We start from the raw sequence: 7,638 nt of genomic DNA on the forward strand, positions 1-7,638 counted from the left end.
TAACAGCGGGCTAACGTGGGAATGGAGGTGATCACGCACTAAGGAAGCTCACGCCATCTGGCATCTGGAGAGACCATAGTCATGGGTTCTGTGTAAGCTTGGCCACAAGGGGCCCATCACCCCTTCTCTGCGAGCCTCCCTCTTTTTATCTGTAAAGTGAAGTCATCTCTGGACACTGGCTGTCCTAGAGCTGTGGCTTTCCACCCAGGGCCCAGGGGACACAGGGCCCGCTCAGAGGGGGGGTGTATGTTAGAGTTAACTCGGGGGTTACTGACCAAAGCGAGGGCAGGTTTGAGGAGGAGCTTTATAGCTCCTCAGCCCGGAAGGGCCGGAGGAGAATCAGTTAGCACAAGCCAGCGAGGGTTCTAGACGTGGTAGGGGACAGGAGACACGGCCTTGGAGACAGAAACCAGCTACTGCCAAGCCATGGCACGGCACAGATAGAAAGACGTTCTGGAAGGGCACACGGAACGTCCCTCCCAATGCCTAATGAGGAAAAGGCACAGGAAACAAAATGCCAGGACATCATCACAGCAGCAGCATTTTAAGTGCAGAAGATGCCTTCAGATTCACACCAGTGAGTGTCGGAATTCAGTGGGAATTTATACTTTGTCCAAGTGAAACCAGGGTTAATCTATCTGTACCAATCGGAGGTTGCACATTTCTTTCTCACCTCCCCTTTTTATGACATGCACCTCCACCTCTCACATTTACCAAAAGTTAGAGGAATTATCCGTCCATTTCCCTTCCTAAATAAGGCATGTGGCCAAGAAATCCAAAGCATTCTCCGAGTTTACCTTGCAATGAAAAAGCCTGTCTGACCGTGGAGATAAAAAGGTAGCGTCTCATCTTTTATTCAGTCTGTTTCAGCGAGCTGCATTACTCCTGCCTCATAAGCGCCTTAAATGAGCCAATTCCAAGGTGAAAAAAAATGCTTAAGAAATCAGACAACATTGATGAATTACAGATGTATTACAAACGGCAGTGGTTCACTAGCAATGTGAAATTTCCAGGGGCCCGAACAAGACGAGCTGGAAGGTGCCAGCTGTATGAATTAGGCACCAACCCTTTCCAATTAGTAATCGCATGACCGTGAGACAGATGGCTCTGTCTTGGAACTCTTGAGGGATTTTGAGTCTTGAGCAAAATCAGACACGAATGGGCATGAACGGGGCTGTGCCCTTCCTTCTCCTTAAACCCAACAACCACGGAAGGCTGCTCTGCACCAGGCGCTGGGCTGCAGAGGGGAGAACAGGAATGTCAGAGCAGGTTCCTCCTCACAAGGCCATCAGCTTTGCAGGGGAGAGGAAGATATGTGTAAGAGCATGTTTGAGACACTGAGAACGCAGACCCCAGACTCCATCCAGGGGAGCCAGAAAGCCTCCAGTAAAGGTGACCAATCTGAGTTAATGACCAAAGAACGAGGAGTCACCTAGTCGTGCTAGACAGAATGCACAGTAAAACCAGAGAAAAACAGAGAGAGGGCAAGATTTCACATCACGGGGCTTCCCAGGAAGACCCCTGAATGCTCCGGCGCTCTCTAAGCCGCTAGCATCCTGCAAGTGCAGAGTAACAAGATTCACTAACAGACCTCTCTCTGACCCCAGAACGGCTGGTGGAGGGGAGAGGAGCAGGTGTTGAGGTAGTAACACTACCAAGGAGAGAACACACGCAGGCACACCAGCAGCGAGACGGGCAAAACAGGCATTCTGCAGGGGCCGTGGCCACGTTCCTGGCTCCCTGCAACCCCGAGCTCATACAGGCCTGCAAACAGGCACAGGCTCCCCAAGGCAGCCCACGTGTGACCAGCCAAGGAATCAGAGACCTAGTGAATGAAATGCGTCAAACTGAGGACCCACAAAGCTTCCCATCACTCGTATGAGATCAACACAATTAACACAATTGTGGGTCATGTTGTGCTTTCTATTACTGCAGGGTTTGTTTGTTTTTTTATTGTCACCATGATAAAGGAGTTTTCCCGCATCTCCAATATTCCAGGGCTAAGAATAGACACTAGGGAGGGCGCCTGGGTGGCTCAATCAGTTGAGCATCAACTCTTGATTTCAGCCCAGGTCATGATCTCATGGTCCGGGAATCGGAGCCCCGCATAGGGCTCTGTGCTGACAGTATGGAGCCTGCTTGGGATTCTCTCTCTCTCTGCTCCTTCCCACCACACCCTCTCTCTCTCTCTCCCTCAAGATAAATAAATTTTAAGAAAAAAATTGTTAAAAAAATAGACACTAGGTGATACAACTTCCTACATCACCTTCTGCCACATCACCAACTCTGAGGGAATCCTCTCCCTCATCCCTGTATCCCATCCCTGGTGAAAATGCTCCATTATGTTTCATAAAAACCAGGAGTAACTTCATTCTGTCCATTTTTCTCCTCCTCCACACCCAAGATGAAGATTACCCGGGGAACTCAGAAGGATCTCATAGGAGGCTGGTCTGCTGGTGAGAAATGTTGAGTGGATTCAGAGTTAAGGCTTAGACCGAGTGTAAAGTTTGGGAACGAACGTCATGCCCTAGGGTCCAATCTGCCGGGGCTTCCACAACTCTGCAGCTGTGGCTGTAACCTTGAGGCAGTTGGGGTAGGCGTGAGCCACAGCGTCAGGCCATGTGCAGGCGCACTCGAGAGGCAGACGTCTCCTGCCACATTCCTGACTGAGCTAGCACTCCCGGGGCTTGGTTATCTCGTTCAGGCACAAACAAGGTGAAAGGTTTTGAATAGTTGATTGGCTCCTGCAGCATTTGTTTTGCTCATGTTTGTCTTCTCAAGGAAAGGATTTGGGACCTAAAATTTTACTAAGTTCCTGGAGGAAAATTAGGAACCCGCAGTCCACCATCTCCAGCCAGTCGTAGGAATCCATGAGGCTGTTGCTTAGCTGTGGACCCAGGGAATTCTTGGATTAGCCTAATTCTTTTCTGAGATAGCTGGATTCCTTCAGGGCTTAGACTAGACCCAGCTAATGAACGGTGTCTGCAGATAACTGTCATTTTTTCTTAGAGATTTCCTGTCCTTCTTCAGCTAACTGTTGCAGCAAATACACAGAATATTTTATGAAAGACTCTGGAGTCAGGGAGCACAGAGAGAGATCATTTGTACACTGGAGAGGGTCGATTTCCTGGGGAATTAGAGGTGCTTCACTCTTGGTAGAGCACTTGAGAGAACCCCTCGAGGCATGACTGTGTTTTGGTGACAGTCACCTAGGAAGATGCAATGTGGGAAGTACTTGTATTATTTTAGGTTCCTGGCCTTAGAAACCATTGCACCTGTAAGGCTAATAACTAGGCAGACTTTCAGGGTTTTCGGGGCTTTATTTTTTTGGTTTTTAATTTATTTACTTTGAGAGAGAGCGCACACAAGTGGGGAGGGGCACAGAGAGAGAGAGAGAGAGAGAGAGAGAGAGAGAGAGAATCCTAATCAGGCTCCCCACTGTCCCCACAGAGCCCGATGCGGGCTCGATCCCATGAACCGTGAGGAAATGACCTGAGCCAAAATCAAGAGTCAAACGCTCAACTCACTGAGCCACCCTGGTGCCTCAGACTTTTGTTTTTATCATCTTGTTCCAAGGTCCCTTTCAGCGTGCTCAGCTATGGTCACATGTTCGATCGAACCAGTAGCCTCGTATCCTATTTTCTGTCTTTTTATCCATCCACTGATCTCAGGAGATTATCCACCTACGCACAGAGCACCTAGAGCAGATTGTGTTATACCACGTATTGTACGGAACCCAGAATGCTGTAGAATGAGTATAACCAGAGGGACTTTAAAGCTGATCACAGATTTGTCTTTCTTTTGTTGGCAAATTAGAATAAAGGACCAATACGCGTGGGCGAGGAAGGCTCTAGGAATAAATAGTAACAAATTTACTATTTGTTAATGCTTATTTATTTTTGAGAGAGAGACAGAGCACGAGCAGGGGAGAGGCAGAGAGAGAGGGAGACACAGAATGCGAAGCAGGCTCCAGTCTCTGAGCTGTCAGCACAGAGCCTGACCCGAGATCCCTTTAGCAATAGTGTTTACCGACATTAATGTTAATCCACGTGTTAATGGGCACATTCACAGAAGCCAAGGGTACTTGAAGAAAGGAGGCTGTGGACACGGGCAGTAACCAAAAATATGGTACTACACACTGGCCAAACAAAGAGTCATTCGGTGTGCACCGCTAAGAATTCCCCACATGGAACAACAGACTGAACCAGTGGACCCCAACAGACGGAGACTGAACTAACCAAGAGCTGGGAACTCAGCCTACCAGCTCAAGCTGCCCCTGTGAGCCCTGGACCGAAAAGTCAGTTAGGGGGCGCCTGGGTGGCTCAGTCAGTTAAGCATCCAACTTTGACTCAAGTCATGATCTCATGGCTCCTGGGTTCAAGCCCTGCGTCGGGATCTATGCTGACAGCTCAGAGCCTGGAGCCTGGAGCCTGCTTCGGATTCTGTGTCTCTCTTTCTCTGACCCTCCCCAACTCATGCTCTGTCTCTCTCCCAAAAATAAATAAACATTTAAAAAATGTGTTTTAATTAGGGGCGCCTGGGTGACTTAGTCGGTTAAGAGTCCGACTTTTGCTTAGGTCATGATCTCGCGGTTCGTGGGTTCGAGCCCCGCGTCGGGCTCTGTGCTGACTGCCAGCTCAGAGCCTGGAGCCTGTTTCAGAGTCTGTAACTCCCTCTCTCTCTGACCCTCCCCTGCTCACGCTGTCTCTCTCTCTCCTAGAAATAAATAAAACATTAAAAAAAATTTTTTTTAAATAAATAAAAATGTGTTTTAATTTAAAAAAGAAAAGAAAAGTCAGATCAGGAGCTTGATGCAAGAGATTGGAGCTCAGAATTGAGAGAAACTTACCGATGGTCCTTGGAAACGGTGAGCGAGAGCATTCGAAGGGCTCAGGGTACCACACCCGCATGTCTCCTAGTCTCCAAAGTTACCGGAAGTCTCCTTTGCATCCTGTCACTGCCAACACTGAATCTGTTAAAAAGCCAAATTCAACTCAGTACATTGTCCAGATCTTAGGGGCTTTATTCCACTATTCATGACCTGGGCAACATCCCAGCCAGCAGATAGAAAGGAGGTCTGCAGAGCTGGACCAAACAAAAGACTCTTACAGGCAGAAGGGGGGTGGGTTAAGAAGGCTACTAGCAAAGACTAGTTGGTGTGTGGCAAGGACACCTTCTTCTGGGGACTTGGGGTCTGTCAGGCAGATCGCCTCCCCAGTGCTGACCACGAAACTCCAGACCAACTGCCTTAGGATTCCACCCCCAGGGGGAGAGAGAGGCTGACCCTGTAATTGTTAGGCATTCAGTCTCTGTGTTGGGTTTAGCACAAGTGACCTCGTTGGGGTCTGTTGCCTTTATAAAAACAATATGCATCTAGGATGTGACACAGATCAATCTTTTTTTTCTAGATAAATCGTTTTTAATTGTTTTTCCTCTCACCGTCTAACTGAACGCGATAAACCTTTAATCCCAGTTTACCACTAGGAACCCATTAGCAAACTTGTCCTGCTCTCCATCAATTCTCTCCCCTTTCGGACCCCATCCCTGTGAGCTGTAATCCATTCGCTGCATCAGAACGCGTGGTGTTTAAATGCTGTTCTGTCTCCTTTTCCACTATGACTTGATCTGGGTCTACAATTACCGCCAGCACGTAGGTGGATGCTGTCACCGGCTAGCCCCCCACAGTTGACCTTGACTGCCCACCTGCTTGCACTCCCTGACCTTTGCCCCACATTCTTCCTTAATTTTCCTAAGTGAAGTTTAGGTCTTAACTCGGGCAAATGGAAAGCGAGACCGCCCGTGGCCAGAAGACTGGCCCTGACGAGACCTCCAGGGCGGCCCAGGCCACCCAGAGCAGCTTGAGTGCAAGGAGGGACCCGCACCTGTACAGGCACACGTGCCAGGGAGTGACTCTGAGAATGGCTGACGACCACCTTTCCCACTTGGTAATACTAAAATCTCCGCCCCAGGAGGAACACAAGCGCCATTTACATAACACAGTAGACGTGGGGCATGTGCCCTCTGGGGAAGGGACACAGGGCCTTCCCCAGAAGGTGCCCTTCCGCCTAAGGCTGCCCTATTTACATATTCATCCTAACCCTAACCAAAAGGAAGCCATCCACCGGCGCTGGCGGAGATGGGGCTTGGGAAGCTGCCCCCCCCGGGATCTCCTTATTTGCCGCAAATAACATTTTCTTTGTGGGACAATTCAGCCCGGTGCAGTTTCTGACTCCCCAAGGAGTGACCTGGCCTGGGTTGGGCGACCATCATTCTAAGATTCCTTGACGATCCGATTTCCACTCTCAAGTCAACTCCTGGGGATTTTGTGACAGCAGCCGAGCGTCCCACAATTTAACCCAATTCGGACGGACACTGCCCCCCTGGAGCTGGGGCGCAGGCCTCACACGACTGCCCCTCCCCAACTCCAGACGCCAGCCAGGGGTCCCAAGCTCTCCCCTGTGCTCCTGCCCAACCACCTGTATAGACCAGAGGGTCCCCACGACCCTTCCTGGGGTTCAATTAATTTGTTAGAGCGGCTCACAAAACCCTGGAAAGCACTTGACTTGCTAGATCACTGGTTTGTTCTGCAAGGATCTAACAGAAGCAGTCGGACGCAAGGGCGGCCCAGGGCGAGGTCTGGGGAAGGGACTGGGGGCTTCTGTTGCCCCCTCCCCCGCCCCCCCACCACGCCCCGCTCTCCCTGCAGCCCTGCACGCCCACTGACCCAGCTTCCTGATACCCATCGTTTTTGGATTTTTGGAAGGCTCCTGACACAGGTAAGGCGGATGAGATCACTGACCACTGCGGACTGAACTCCATCGCCGGCCCCTCTGCCCTCCCGGGAGGCGGAGGTGGGCTGGAACCTTCCAACCTTCTAACCACGTGATGGCGCCCCCGGCAAGCCGCCCCCATGGGTCGGAGCTTCCCGGAAGTCTGCGCATTCACCGGAGCTCAGGTGTGGCTGAAAGGGGCCCGTTCACGTTCGCTCCGCAACTCTTTCGGGAACTGATCCTGGCCAAAGACAAAACGCACCGCAGTCACCTGGGCCAGGCCCAGTCCCCAAACCAACCGAACTGCAGCTTCCACGCCCCCCACCCCGGAAATGCAGCCTCCACCGGTGGGTCAGGCATTTTCTGATCTGCAACAGTGAGGTATTCCGTCACGTGGCCCTCTCCTTCCCACCCCAGGAAGATGAGGTAATCTGCCTAATAAGACCCACTTCCCTCCCAGCCCTCCCCCCACCCCCATTCCCCCAGGGAAACCGATCTTGCCTGAAACAGCCCTTTCTTCTGCTGGTAATGGGCTTGCCCAACCCTCCTTCCTAGAGAAACTGTCCATCTCCTAAGGCGCTTGGAGACTTGCTGGATGTGAGGCTGCCTGATTCGAGAATCGCTTTAGAACGTCAATTAGGGCCTTCCAGCGCACTCAGTAGGATTGTGTTTCTTAGAACAAAACGGAATATTACAATCAAAGGCACGCTCTTGTAGCAGATACTATAAGGATTTTAGGAGCCATGTGCCAAAGTCCTATACAAAGGACACACAAAGCCGTGTGTCCAAAGCAATGCACAAAGACCTATGCAAAGTCCGTAACTGGTCTAGAAGGACTAGAAAAAAATGAGAGCATGTATTTGAATTC

General features: G+C 50.6%; 1 long non-coding RNA gene across 2 annotated transcripts; it reads right to left on the reverse strand.

The window, feature by feature from the left end:
* Nucleotides 1-715: 715 nt before the first annotated feature.
* Nucleotides 716-7,087, reverse strand: LOC120234063. 2 transcript variants are annotated; one of them, XR_005528976.1, is made up of 3 exons: nt 6,800-7,087; nt 4,850-4,972; nt 716-1,292 (listed from the first exon to the last, which is right to left on the reverse strand). It is a non-coding gene; the product is annotated as an uncharacterized LOC120234063 (long non-coding RNA). The 2 variants fall into 2 exon arrangements; XR_005528977.1 differs by having other exon boundaries at nt 717-1,237; nt 6,800-7,085.
* Nucleotides 7,088-7,638: the final 551 nt, after the last annotated feature.

This window comes from Hyaena hyaena, unplaced genomic scaffold (assembly GCF_003009895.1).
Source record: "Hyaena hyaena isolate Hyena2069 unplaced genomic scaffold, ASM300989v1 scaffold_101, whole genome shotgun sequence".
Classification (NCBI taxonomy): Eukaryota; Metazoa; Chordata; class Mammalia; order Carnivora; family Hyaenidae; genus Hyaena; species Hyaena hyaena.